This window comes from Amblyomma americanum, chromosome 7 (genome assembly GCF_052857255.1).
Source record: "Amblyomma americanum isolate KBUSLIRL-KWMA chromosome 7, ASM5285725v1, whole genome shotgun sequence".
NCBI lineage: Eukaryota > Metazoa > Arthropoda > Arachnida > Ixodida > Ixodidae > Amblyomma > Amblyomma americanum.
Window position 1 is genome coordinate 147,334,735 of NC_135503.1, and position 15,221 is coordinate 147,349,955.

Genomic DNA, 15,221 nt, shown 5'->3' on the forward strand with positions numbered 1-15,221 from the left:
TCTGAGAATAAAACAAACCCGAACTCCAAAATTGGGTGGACGTACATTTTATAAGTCATCGGAAGCGTATGCCTTCTCATGCCTGACCTAGCACTATAAAGCCTGCGCAGTATGCCAATGGCCTGAAATCCTTTTGCAGAAGCTTGCTCAATGTGTGGCCGCCAGGAAAGAGTAGAGTCGTATATTACTCCGAGATACTTCACTGTCTGAACTTGAGGTATTATGTTATTTGTATAGACCAGGCAGATATTTACAGGAACAGAAACTGGAAATACTAACATTGCGCATTTCTTCACATTAAGGGACAGATGAATTCTTCCTAGCCAGTTGTCAAGAACATTGAGGTAATTTTGCAGGGTTCGATAAAGAGTGTGAATGTCACCTGCTGATGCAAAAAATGCAATATCGTCGGTTTACACATAAGTTTTCACATTTTGAATGCATGGAATTGAGCTTAGAAAAATGTTAAAAAGAACAGGTGAGAGAACTGATCCTTGCGGAACACTTCTTGTCTGTGGAAATGTCCTTGAGGAAACACCATTTTGGCAGGCGTAAAACTCTTTATTTTCAAAAAAAACAGAAATCCAGGCTACAAACTAGCTTGGGAAGTTGAGTTCCTGTAATCTTAGTAATAGAGCCGAGTGCTCCATGCTGTCGTATGCTTTACTGACATCCAAGGTGACAAGCTCAGCAAACTTTTTCTAATGCGAGCTAATTTAATACGACTCTCAAGGTCAGTATGAGCACACCAAATTGAACAACCCGGCCTGAAACCAATTTGACATGGATTCAATACAGCAATTTCTGAATTGAATGACATGACACGGCTAAGAAGGACCCTTTCCACCAATTTCACTAGGTTCGATGTTAACAAAATAGGGCGTATATTGTCTAAAGTTAAGCCCTCCCCTTGCTTTTTAAGCAATGGAACTATTTCAGCAAGACGCCAGTCATGCGGTATCCAAGGACCTTTATTAGAATGGTTAATTAGAGCCAACAGGTCTGCACGAGATTCATTGAACAAAATTTTGATCATAGATGAGGTGACCTTATCGGGGCCAGGAGCCGCTGGGGATAAGCGCAGAACAACTTCCGACAGCTCAGGCATAGAGACCTCAGTGAAATCACTTGAGGTGCATGTGAATATAGTAGGAGAATGTAAAGGAGATGTAAAGCGAAGCTCTAGGCCACAAGCAATATCCTCTAAGGCCTTTGTCATGTCAGCAGGGGACTGAACGAGGGATTCAATGTTGGCAGCCGGAGGAATCACCTTGCTGCGCCTCATGAAATTAAACAAAGCTCGTTTATTTCCTCATTGGGAAAGGGAATCATAATGATTTGTATTATACTCCTCCTTTGCACGGGCGACAGTGCGCTTAAATGTTGCTGCAACATACTTATAATCCAGCCAATTTTTTGGGCATTGATTGATGAGAAGTTTCTTCCAAGCTGCTTTCCATCGTCTATATGCACGCGTGCACTCAGCATTCCACCAATTGTTCGCGATTGCACCCTTTTTTCTCTTAACCAAAAATTCAGACTTTTGCCTTGCATGGTCCAATACTGAACATAGATGTGCAGCCTTGCTTTCGGCACTTCTCTGAGAGCAAGTGTCTGAAGTGATTTGGAGGGCTGATTTTAGCGTGTCGTTTAGCAATTGTAATTTATTAACGTGCGCTGATGTCGCTCAGGAAGAGTTAATTTACACGCAAACTTGAAACTAATCGGTAGATGATCACTGTTTGTTGCACAGTCAACAGGCGCCCAAGACATAACAGAGGCTACTGGGGAGGAAAAAGTTAAATCCAAGGCAGAGTGGCATTCACTGCGAACAAACGTAGGCATTCCGGAATTATTGCAAATAAAGTGGTGGCCAGAAGCCCAATCAAATAGTCTAGAACCAACGCTGTCTGTTGTAAACCCCCAAGTCACATGGTGCGAATTGAAGTCGCCAAGTAATAGAACCAGAGATCGGCTACTAGACATGTCTGAGTCAAGGGGCCGAGTGTCACGCACACCAGACGGGAAATATGCATTAGCTACCGTAAAAGGCTGTTGACCTGGGACACTGAGGTCAACCGCAAGGATTTCTCTTTCATTGTCCGCATATTGAAAAGAAATGCATGCCCTGTGGCAAAACTTTGTAGATATGAGCACAAACAACCCTGCCCCTCGTGATGACCGGTCAAGCCGGAACGGACGGTAATCCTTGAGATGATAATTGAAATTTGATGTTAGCCGTGTTTCCTGTAAAGCAACTAAATCTTGTAGAAGCTGATGGCATAGGCAATTTAAATCTGTTGAAGGTGAGAATATAGATCGACAATTCCACTGGAGTACACCTAAGAACCCTATCTTGGCGGAAGTGCCGCAGCCGCGACTGCCTTTTCTAAAATGCTGGTCTTAGCGTTTTGACTTGTGTTACTTTTCTTTGTCTTTTACTGGGGGCGAGATGGACCTGCAATATTCAGAGGAGACCCACTTCGTTTCTGGGCGCGGAGATCAGACTCCATATCCATACAATCCATAGAGTATGCGTCCATAACGCTATTCGAAGGAGAGGCCTGAGAGGTCTTTTGTTGCTCACATTGTTTTTGGCCCTGTGGAGCGGAATCGATTACCACAGAAGGAGGGGTAGCTTCCGAAGCCAAAGAAGACAAGAGTGGAGCGGTGGACGCCTGCAGAAGATTGGTCATCTGAGGAGCTATGACCTGCGAAATGCACGTGGACACGGTTTCCATAATGCGATCCATTGCATTTGCCACAGCTTTCTCGACTGCCGCTGTATTAGCCTGGGACCAACTAGAATCCATTATGAGTGGGCATTTGGCGGCCACACTAGAGTGGGCTGAGTCTCTCTCCTTGACTGCGGCAAAAGCCTCTCTCCGCGTGCATCTGCGCTTGTCTATAAGCTCGAGCACCTGAACTTCTTGTGCTCGTGCAGGACAGTCAGGCGAATCAGCAGGGTGAGCACCGCTACACAAACAACATTTCTCTTGCTGTTCAGGACATTCCTCTCTGCAATGACGTTCCCCACAGGCACAGCAGCGTAAGGCCGATTTGCAGGCTTTGCCGCTGTGGCCAAATCGCCGGCAGTTTTGACACTGAAGGGGCCGAGAGTTAAAGGCATCTACTCGAAAAACTAATGGCCACACCTTAATCTCTGACTGGCAAAATATTCCTACAAATGTGGCAATGACGGACTCCGTAGGAATTTTTACTCCGTCAACCATCCTGCTGCATCGATGGACAGCAATCACTCCTGCAGGCGAGAGGTTCTCAAGTGTTTCCGCAGGGCTCAATCGAGAGTCGACCCCTCGGACCAAGCTTTTGGAACATGCTAGATGAGGCGGAATGAATCCGCTCACCGGGTGGCTGGCGAAGGTCGTACACTTTAGAAGATCTTCAATACAGTCTTTATCCGGCGACCTGCACAAAATACCACCCCTGACGAACTGCCGGACATCGGTAATGTGCATGAAGTGCTGCGATGTGGACTGAAGAGCCGCCTGCACTGCCTCCGGGTTGTTCAGTCGGATAGCGCCGCCATCGGAAGGCACTAAAGCGACCGGAATGCTCGAAACACCACTGCGGAAAAAGAGATCAATTGGGAGCTGGTCTTTAGGAAGAGATGCCGGCCAAGGGGAAAACCCCTGGCCAGGCGAAGAAGTAGACATTAAGCTCTCGTCCCGCGCCCAACCACCCCAGAACAGGAGCAAGCAGGCACAGACAAAAAGGAGAAATTTAGCAAGCTAGCGCAGATTCTGATCGCCCGCACGCGTGGGCCTTCCAGTAAGGTTGGCTGTGGTCTGGTTTTGTTGGGCTGGACTGCAGCGCATATTTAGTGCTGGGCAACAGAGAGTGCCACATTTTCGGCGCTACAGCCTGTCTACTTCTCGTCACCCCGTGAGGAGCGCTAACCCTAACGGCCAAGGGGTTGGGGTGCCTTATCGCCGCGGAGACGCCGGTGCGCCCGCGGATGCGCGGCATAGCGTTCGCGCAACGCGGGTCTAACGACGCTCGCCAGTGAGTGCTCCCGCTTCATCCAGGACTGCCACGACCACGATGAATTCTCTAAGAGGCTACGACCCGACGGAGATGGACTTCAGTCATGTACCAACATCCCAGCAGCAGCTGATGCCCCCGCAGGATCTCCCGAAGGACGACAACAGCCATGGCTGGAACATATGGTCCCGGCGCAACAACGACAGAGCGGCGCAAGCTAAATCCACACCTCCCAAGGAAGAGCAGGAGAAGAAAGAACGCCGAGAGCCTCCTGCACCGAGACCTCCGCGTCTACCGAGTCTCAAGAATTTTCCATACAAAGTCATCATCCGACCTAAAACCACGGTGGATCTGCAATCTGTGGCTCCACGCTCCTACGATCTCGAATTAGGGATCCAAGCAGCCCTCAACACCCCTCTACAAGAAAAGCCAACGCTGCGCGTTGTTAGCCAGCAGAACATTATAATGGTGTGTACCCACTGTGAGGAAGACGCGTTCCGTCTCGCCAAGCTTAATTGTCTGTACCTCGACGGCAAGAGTATAACGATCACCGCCTACGTTGCCTTGCCAGAGGATGTTTGCAGGGGTGTAATACATAATATCAAGCCTGAAGTGAGTAATGACTCTATCTTCCAAGACGTCTCCTCACCCAGCCATACAATCCTGGGAGCGCGCCGACTGGGCAAGACTACGTCGGCAGTCATCGTCTTCGCCGGGCAGAAGGTTCCCTTCACGGTCAACTACGGGTGGTCAGAGCGCCGCTGCTACATCTACCGTAAAACGAGGGCTGCTTGTATCAACTGTGGAACGCCAGGTCACCGAGCAGACGTCTGCCCGAAACCCAAGGGGGCTGCTTGCCAAACCTGTGGAACGCCGAGTCCAGATGAGACGCACGAGTGTACACCCGTTTGCGCGCTGTGCAAGGGTCCACACAAGACTTACGCAAAAGACTGCAAGGAGAAATTCCAGAGACCGCTGAACAAGAACACTAGTACCGCGTCATCAAACGCGTCATCAACAACAAAACTTGAAGATCAAGAAGGCAGGAGCAGGACGAGGCAGAAGAGGCAGCCTACATCGCGACGGCGAGGAGTGTCGTCATCAGTCTCCCACTCTCGTTCCGCCTCTCGCGGCCGTTCGAGCTCAAGACGCCGGGCAACAGGCTCCAACCAGAACGCCAGTCAAGTGGAGGCGGGTAAAGAACAAGGGCAGGAGAACCTCAACAAGCCCATCGGGGCGCTGAAGAAGACGTCCTCGGGCCAGCTTTCAGATTCGAAGGTGAGCTTTGCAGAATGGCCTCCCCTTCCCTCCTCCTCCCCTCAGAATAACACGGAGTTAGCAGCACTCAAAAACGAGATAGAAAGTCTGAAAAAACAAGTGACCGCTTTAACAATCCAAAACCAAGAGCTTAAGCGAGCAACTACTAACGCAATAACGCCGGTAGCTCAGCCGACTCCTGAAAACCAAAAACAGCAGGCAGTACCTAGCTCCCAGCCTGCCTTAGGCGAGGTCTACCAACAAATCATCCAAGAACTAAGGTCCTTCAAGGAGGAGTTTCAAGCTTTTCCAATTTATGTGAACGCTCAATTCCAAGACATTCGAAATCAGATTGCAAACAACCGACGATACACGGAGACGGCAATTTCTGGACTTCGGAAGGAACCTGCGTATAAAAGGCATAAGTCGAAATTCGCTCGTACAATGCACGTGGACGAACCATCCGATACGGATTCAACATGCCAGCCAAACCTAGAGTAAAGATCTGGCAGTGGAACTGCCGGGGATACAGGAGAAAGCAGGCTGCTCTTAATCTCCTTCTATCTCAGGAATCTGACCCAGCGGCAGCTATCCTAATTCAAGAATCCCACCTAATGCCTATGAAGCTCCAAGACTATGTGACTTATCAGCACGACCAGTTAACTGCCACGTTAGTGCACAAATTATACACTGCCATATTGCACGACACTTTCGAGCCGGATGTTGCGCACTGCTATATAACTATTCTTCCTCTCCAGAGAGGAGCGGCAAGCACGCACGTATTGAATGCATACAGCCCTCCAAAAGACAGGAACGCAAAATTGGGTTCCCTCATAAAGAAATTTCTGACCTTAGCGGGCCATGCCCCCTGCGTGATTGGAGGCGACTTCAACGCACCACACCCTTCATGGGGCTACCCGGCGGCGACACCGAAAGGCAGAAAACTAGAAGAAGTAGTGGCGCAAGAGGGGTTATCGATCCTCACCGATCCCACTTACCCTACGAGGCTGGGAAACAGTGTCAGTAGAGATACATGTCCTGACCTGACGTTCACCAAGAACATACAAAACGCCATTTGGAAGAATACCGAACAGCACCTGGGAAGCGATCACTTCATACTCTCTCTGGAGATAAGCACAAACGCGTGCAAGCGCAAAATAGGTATCGCAAGAGTTACGAACTGGGACAGGTGGGGAAAGGCCCAGGCATCTACTGCAAATACTATTACCGACCTAGAGGAATGGGTTAAAGATGAGGTGCACTCTTTGAAAGCCTTTACAAAAGAGGTCTGCACGACAGAAGATTGCCCAGCGGTCGATCCGCACCTTCTACATTTATGGGAAGCGAGGCACTCATTGACAAAGAGATGGCGCAGACAACGGCTTAACCGCAAACTCAAGAAAAAAATAGAGGAGATAAACAAAAAGGCAGAATCCTATGCCATATCCTTAACCAGACAGAACTGGCATTCGCTCTGCGATGGTATTCAGGGGAAGCTAGGTGTGTCAAAGACTTGGAAGCTCTTACGTGTCCTAATCGACCCCAGCAGCAGCAAGTCGGCCACTAAAGACAGGCTCACGAAGATCGTACACACCACCCCGGGTACGGACACAGAGTTGATCGAAAAGCTCAAGACCAGGTATCTGTGCACGGACCAAGTCGTGGAACAGCCGGAGTATCCTGGACTGCCAAATCACAAGCTGGACCTCCCACTCACGAAAGAAGAAATCAAAGCAGAAATCGCGGCCATGAGAAAAAATGCAGCTCCAGGTCCAGATCAAATAACAGCGAAGCTCTTATTTAACCTCAGCGATGACACCATCACCGCGCTGGTGGAATGCTTCAACGAGCAGCATTGGGCTACAGGAACGTTACCAATATCCTGGAAGACAGCCGAGGTTCGGTTCATTCCGAAGGCGAACAAACCCCTTAAACTGGATAATCTACGACCGATATCGCTGACCTCGTGTTTGGGGAAGCTCATAGAGAGGGTCATCAACACGAGACTGAGTAGATACTTAGAAGAAAACAACCTCCTACCTAATACTCAATTCGGCTTTCGCCCTCACCTATCGACACAGGACGCCCTCTTGTACCTGTACAAAGACCTCCTTGAGACACCTCCCAAGTCACAGACAAGGGCCATCCTGGCACTTGATTTGAAAGGAGCGTTCGATAACGTTCTACATAAAAACATCCTGCAAAGCCTCGCCGATACCAACTGTGGCGCAAGAACCTACAACTATATCAAAAACTTGTTATCAGTCAGGCAAGCCACTATAAACTTCGGTGGAATAAAATCAGATCCCATCACTCTAGGCCCGAGGGGAACTCCACAAGGGGCGGTACTGTCACCCCTCTTGTTCAATTTGGCTATGAAAGATCTACCAGGCCTTCTTTCCGAAATCCCCGGCGTCAAACACACATTATATGCGGATGATATCACTGTCTGGTGCAACTCGGGGAGTGACGCCGAGATCGAGGAGCGTCTTCAAGCAGCAGCCGACACGGTGGACCGGTACGCCAGGGAGAGAGGTCTCCAGTGTGCGCCGGAAAAGTCCGAGTTGCTAATCCTGAAGAACCCGAGGACACCCCTAGCGCAGAACATCTCGGTGTATATAGAGAACCACCCAGTACAGAAACCCACGGAGATCAAGATACTAGGGCAGTATATCCCGCAGGGGCGACAGAACACCACCACTATGAAGAAGCTTACAACATCCACCGAGCAAATCCTCCGCATGATACATCGTATCCGAAATAAACACCATGGCATGAAGGAAAGGGACACCATCCGCTTAGTGCAAGCTTTCGTGATCTCTCGGATAATGTACGGGACGGCATTCCTTAACCTCTCCAGGTCGGAAATTGAAAAGTTGGAGGTACTCATCAGGAAAGCCTACAAGACGGCACTGGGGCTACCAAACTCCCCGCCAACAGCAAAGCTCATGGCTCTAGGAGTACATAATACCCTCAAAGAGATGTGGGAAGCACAGTGGTTCTCACAACTGAATCGGCTCGCACTCACAAAACCCGGCAGAGAACTGCTCGATAAAATCCATGTTAATCTGCCCTATACAATTGACCAAAGGGAAGAGGTCCCACGCGATGTGAGAAGACGCATAAACGTGCACCCCATTCCGCGGAATATGCATCCCGCATATAACACCGAGAGGAGGAAAGCAAGAGGTGAATCCCTGCAGAAGAAATGGGACAAGCAAATTAACACCCTTTACGTGGACGCAGCAGGACCAAATAATGGAGTCATGACTATTGTGGTCTCAACGCCTTCAGGGTCGATGGTGAACTGCGCCTCGGTGAAAACATCTAACCCCACTCACGCAGAGGAGGCAGCTATTGCATTAGCTGTAGCATCTAACCCCAACGCCGTTGTGCTCACTGATTCCCAGAACGCCTGTCGAAACTTCAATAACGGATTAATTCACAAGTCAGGATTGTCATTGCTGACTAAGCATCCACCCAACCAGGTCTCAGTAATCTGGTTCCCCGGTCACCTGGAACTACCAGGAGGAAACGAAGCCGCCCACAGGCATGTCCGAGCTCTTCTATACCGGACGTCTCCCCCTGATGAACATGAAGGGTGCCGCGACCTAATAGGCTTAGCAGTGTATGCTGACAATCTTGCGCCATACAGAACAGCCAGAAAGGAGTACCCAACACCACACAAATCCCTCAAGAAGTTAGAAGAGAACACCCTTAGGAGACTACAAACCAACACCTACCCAACACCAGCTAAATTACACCAGTGGTACCCTACACTATACTCTCCACAGTGTCCACATTGTGGAGCGGTAGCTAACCTCTACCATATGGTGTGGGCATGCCAATATAATCCCTTAGTTGACCCCATTCCCAACCCCTCGGAGGAGCAGTGGGAGGCTATTCTGCTCAGCGATGATCCTGACCGTCAGCACTGGCTGGTGGGGAGGGCCAGCGCAGCAGCAGCAGCCAGTGGACTACCGGACTAGGCGGTCCACCCACATGTTCGGAGAACATTGAAGAAATAAAGACGTTTGTAATCAATAGCAAGCTAGCGCAACACCGCCAGGTACTTAGCCACTGCCCCGCATCCTGGGTAGCTGAGTCACGTCAACAGAACAGCGTTGTTCCTCCAGCGCGAGCTCCTTGAGCTCTTTCTACTAGGCCCGATTGTCCGAGGTCACGCTTCAGGCTTCAACCTCTTCGTCATCGACGTCGCTACAGGGCGCATCTTGGGGCTGCTGCCAAATTGTACGGATTTCATCCGCGCGCAGGCCCAATGTGGGCTCCGTAAAAGGGCTCCCGCAGTGAAAATCAGCCCCGGAACAGGCAAATCCAGATGAATGAAGTTCATCTGAGTGATCACGGTTAACGAGCCAAAAATATAACGTCGTGCTTAACGCAGCGTCTTCGTTCACTAACCATGAACATGTGCCAACTAGCGCAACTACCCAGTTTAATGCAATCCGTCTGAGGGATGGTCGCTATTTTTGCTTTCCACTCAGGACGGAATTTGGGGAGAAGCAGACCGTTACAGGCCATGTGTGGTCTGCGAAATAACTCGGGGAAGTTTTTCTAGCGGCACAAAGCGTACCATCCCCGGTCAAACATTTCAGCAACTGGTTTCTTCATGGCGGCAACGTGCAGCCCATCGCTACATGACAATCGCCTTCATCACTTACATCTTGAGTATAATTTTTTTTGCTTCCTCTGACTGAATCACCAGACCTAGCTCGCTTCTATTTATGTCTGTTGTCCAGAACAAAGGTGAGCGTGCGTTGGAAAAGCTACGTAGGTTGAAAATACGTCATCCGCGCCGTGATGCAAGAAAATTTTCACGAGTGCTTTCAATAGTAGATCCGCCTCCTTCAAGAGTGCTGTGATATGGATGGAGGTTATGTTGAGAAGGGAATGAAGACGGGTAGCGTTTTTCCAGAATAGAGAAACTCACGGCAAAGAAAAATCACTAAATGTACGCGGACTTTTGAAACTTCTTTTACTAGCACCAACGCTCTTTCTGTAGCCTGTTCCGTTTGGCCAGTTTTGTGGGGAAAGTCAAGGAAACAATGCCTCTGGCGCGTCTTGAGTGGTACCTTGAGCACAATAACGTATATCCTAATGCCATGGCGGGTTTCCGACGGGGTCGCTCCTCTATAGACAACGTCATTGATCTCGTGTTCGCAGTACATCAACAGAAACGCCAGACGCGCACGTTCGCGGCACTTTTTCTTGACATCAAAGGTGCATACGATAACGTGACACATGAGGCCATCCTTGATATGCTAGAGGGTGTTGGAATCGGTGGATGGATGTATAGGTGGATCCAAGGCTATCTGACCAAAAGGACATTTTTTATTATGAGTGAAGATGGCTCCACACCCGTGCATTACACCTACTGGGGTGTGCCTCAGGGCGGAGTGCTCAGTCCTACTTTGCTTAATCTAACACTTATAAGACTCCAGGAGTGCCTGCCTAATACCGTCTATATCTCTATGTATGCCGATGACATCTGCATCTGGGCCTCCTCTGTGACGCGTCTCCAGGTGCGAGCAAGACATCGGAGAACAGCAACCATAACTTCCTCCTATCTCCGAGAGCAAGGTCTGAGCGTGTCAACCGAAAAGTGCGCTATAGTGGCATTCACGCGCAAAAGTATTACTCGTTATACGCTAACTATTGACGGCCAAGTCGTCGCCTATCGTGCATCTCATCGTTTTTTAGGAATTGTTATAGATCGGAATTTATCCCGGAGCCCGCACTGCAGCATTGTAAAGAAAAAAAAAACTTATCTCTACACACATCTGCTCAGATTTCTTGGCAGAAAATTATGGGGATGTCGATTCTATCAATGCTGCAACTCTACAGAGCAGTATTTTTGGTATTTTTTCGGTATAGTGCACCAGTCCTTTCAAGCACATGCAAGACGAATTTGCGTGCTCTGCAAGCTATACAAGGTCAGGCACTTCGCACATGCCTGGGTCTCCCTCACAACGCATCAACAGTTGCAACCATTGCAATCGCCCAGGACTACCCACTCTCAACGTATATAACACTTGAAACCCTGCGGATCCACATACGGCACCTAACAAGGATTCCACAGCACCACCTTGTGTCAGTGGCAAATCAAAGACCACACGCAGCGTTTTCAAAGGTTATAGTAGCCCACCTGTCGTCCATCTCGTCGCAGTTCACCTCGTCAGCACGGCCTTCCTCTGCGCTATGGTGTCTGCGGGAGCCATGCGAGCGCCTTACAATTAGGGCATAACGAAAAAATCGAACTTATCGACACCGGACATTAAACAGTTGACACGCTGCGTACTCCACGCCGCATATAGTGACCGCACTCGTGTATACAGATGGTTCTGTTTCAAGTACAAGTTCTAGCTACGCCGTGGTCATTCCTGCGAGACAGACCAGTATTATTCAGCAAACTTCGCATCGGACAACCTCCACCGGGTCAGAATTGGCCGCTCTTCGTGCGGCTGTGCAGTAAATCGGTGCACAAACACCCCACAAATGGACTGTGTTCTGTGACTCAAAAGCAGTCTTACAGTGTCTTAATTCTGCTTTTCGCCATGGCGATCACGATCAACTCGTAGCTGAATTAAGACATCTCCAACACCAGGCGCAGGAAGAGGGCCATGACATCGTCTTCCAGTGGATACCGGGACACTCTGGCATTGTTGGAAACGACGCAGCTGACGCTGCAGCTTGAGCGGCTCACGGCAGTGCCAACATTGTCCAGGTACCGTTGACAAGAGCCGACGCAGCAAGACACCTGCGAATGCTTGGCCGAAGAGAGCTTTTAGCGTCATGGTTCTCTACTAGCAACTCCACATGCCGTCTACACCGCCTAGACCCCTTACTCCGACTCAGTCCTCCGTCCGGCCTCTCCCGCTGCGATGCTATGCTGTTGTGTCGCCTGTGGCTGGGAGTGGCGGTCACAAATGTCTACTCTCAATTAATCGCAATGGCAGACTCTCCTGTGTGTGAGATGTGTGTTTGCGATGAAACTATAGAACACCTTCTTTGTAACTGCCCTCGGTTTCAGCGTGAGCGTGCACTCCTGGCTGCAACACACCGCCGTTTAGATCCTCGGCCCCATACTGAAGCCGAGATTCTGGGTCCTTGGAGTAAGCCTTCATCGCAGAGGACAGCTTTGAAGGCACTTTTAAAGTTTTTGAAGTATTCAGGACTGAGTGAAAGATTGTGAACAATCAGTGTGTGCCTGTGTACCATGCAAGTAACGGCCAATGGACACGCGGAAAAGTGATCATATCCCTTTGTTCTCTCCCTTTTCTATCTCTCCCTCCGTTCCCCTTCCCACGTGTAAGGTAGCATACCGGGCGCTGCCTAGTTAACCTCCCTGCCTTTCCGTCCCTCTCTCTCTCTCTCTTTGTTCCGTTGATTGTCCTTATCTCAGCATTTATTATTATTAATTCTATCATTTTCCCAGTCAAGTGTGTACCTTATGCACTATTCTGGTACCCCGTGCTTCACGGTGTTTTGTCTCCTGCCTTCGCGCTGGTTCAGTGGTTATGGCGCTCGGCAGCAGACCCGAAAGACGCGGATGCGATCCTGGCAGCGGCGGTGGAATTTCGATGGAGGCGAAATCCTAGAGGACCGTGTACCGTACGATGTCAGTGCACGTTGAAGAACACTGGGTGGTGGAAATTTCCGGATACGCCGTCCGTCATTAGCGTGAGTCGCTTTGGGATGTTAAACCCGCGTAAACCAAAGCAAACCAAACAACTTTCCTGCTCGATAAAGTTGTCGCCCACTTAGCACTTAACTGATTCCAGTGCGATTTCATGAGTCACGGTGCCGCTTGTTTCCTCATTTTCCCCGTAGACAGAGTTCGCGCAGCCTGCAGAGCATGCATCTTTGGTCGCGTGGCAACACGTCGAAGCCACTGAATGTGCGATGCCGACGTTTCCTTGCAGGAACGCATGCAGAGAAAAGCGTCGAGGAGGAGAACTGGGAGCTGGGTAAGTCCCCTGAACTATTTCTATAGCCGCCTTTATCTTGCACCGATGCAGTGGGCGATAGGTCTACGCGCAGGTGCTGCAGCTAATGAAGGAAAAGCGGAGTGCGCACCCAACAACAGTATTTTCATTTACGCTTGTGTCGAAAGTGAGAAAGAATTGCTAGCAAATGCTTGCGCAGGAAGCCAACTTAGAAAGAAAAAGTGCGCTTCGTAACGACATTCGCAGAGTAACTGTTGACTCATTGTGAAGAAATGTGCACGCGATGCATGGACTAGAATCACTGACATTTAATGAGCACTTGAGGACAAACTTGACTTTGATCTGTAAATTACTAAGGCCATTGTGGCTGAAAATGGAGGTTTTCTATGCTAGAGAATAGCAACAGTCAATTACAGGTGTTGCGGGCAGCGATCATCCTCGCAAAGGAAAAAAGCGGTGCACTCAAGACTGTTTTTTTTAATGCAAAAGCATTACTAGTTTAATTACGAGAGAAGCCGGCGGCGTGTGTATGTGTGTACCCTCAGATGGCACACAAAATCCCAGCGATGGCAGCAAAAATAGGGTGACGTCATCAAGCGGCCTTATGACGCGCACACAAGCCGAGCACCGCCATTTCAGATATTTATGTACATGTTTGTCTATACACACTCCCCACTGGCTGACCTCAATGTGGCACCAGTTTTGCCGACTACGTTAGTGCCGAAGTTTTGACGCAACCGTTTATCGAACAGCGTCCCGGGTGGTGTCATACGATTTCTCCTTGCATATACCTTAAGTAAAGTTACGATGGTTCTCTTCCTTGCACTAGGGGTGCGCTGTTGCAGACGGTTTGTTGACTTGAAGGCTCCTTCTGAGGTGCCCCGTACGGTGTAATCACGACTTGCAATGGCGGGAAGCGACGAGAAAATGGACTGAAGTTTATATACAGGAGATTTCCACAATGTACAGCTTAATAAAGACGGTGGAAAATGAAACGGAAATGGCTAACAGCAAGATCTTTCCTCCTCGGCATAGCCAAAGATGCAGAGCATCTAAACCTAGCCCAGAACGACGGATTGGGGTCCCGCGGTCTCGGTTTTAAACCCTCGGGCACATACGGGAAGCAGGCAAGCCTCAACACGATTGCTGCATTGCTGCGTGCTGCCCCCTTCAACTTTGGCAGTATTAATAACTCCTCCCCAAAACACAAAGTACAAAAAGTGATCAAATTGTCAACAAAATGTGATGCACAGAGCGATCTGATCTGCACAAAAGCGCGTCCCGCCCTAAAACTTTGATAGTGCACACGAAACCATCTCTCAAGTTAAAAAATGCGACGGATCCCGGAGTGCCTTTCTGCATGGGTCAATCCGGCGCTTTAGTAGAACACCTTAAGTTATGAACCCCCGTGCGGTTCGCACGCTTAGGTTGTTGCGGTAAGCCGGAGAGGTCACTGTCGCGCAATCAGTCTCCCTTTGGGGGGGGGGGGGGGGGGAGGGATCTTTGTGGCGCCCCGTAGCGATCTCTGTGCTTTCGCCGGCGGCTTCCTGAAGGGACGGTGTCGGGTCGAGGGAAGGTCTTCGGTTTGCATGCACAAAAGCATTGGCCCTTGCCATCTGACGCGAACGGTTGACAGCCGGCCACATGGTTGTGCCTGTGTTCCCCAAGGCCGCCGGTGTTCGACAATACGGCGCCCCTGTAGTTAGCTGCCTGTCACCAGCCACCCTTCCTACCCTACCCAGGCAATTACTGCGACAGATTTTGTTGCTGACTCGTCGACCCCTACAGGTTACATACGTGGTAGTCAAGTTTGAGGCTAGCTTGCGACAGGGGTTTGAACCGACGTCATATGCGCCCTCAATTCTCCAGTCTTTCGCATCAAAATTGTGATGCAATCGTTCGTCGTACAGCGTTCCGGCTAGTGTCATATGTGCGCGTGTGTGGATGGGTGGTGTCATACATCGTCGCTGGATTTCATTGCGGCCGGTTGTG

General features: G+C 49.8%; 1 long non-coding RNA gene across 1 annotated transcript in view; it reads left to right on the forward strand.

Annotated features, from left to right (window-relative positions):
- The window catches only part of LOC144097523 (uncharacterized), a 57,615-nt gene extending 44,369 nt beyond the window's left edge, over positions 1–13,246 (forward strand). The window contains exon 3 of the long non-coding RNA XR_013307041.1: positions 13,206–13,246. This is a non-coding gene — a long non-coding RNA (uncharacterized LOC144097523). The remainder of the gene's footprint in view (positions 1–13,205) is intronic.
- The last annotated feature ends 1,975 nt before the right edge of the window (positions 13,247–15,221 follow it).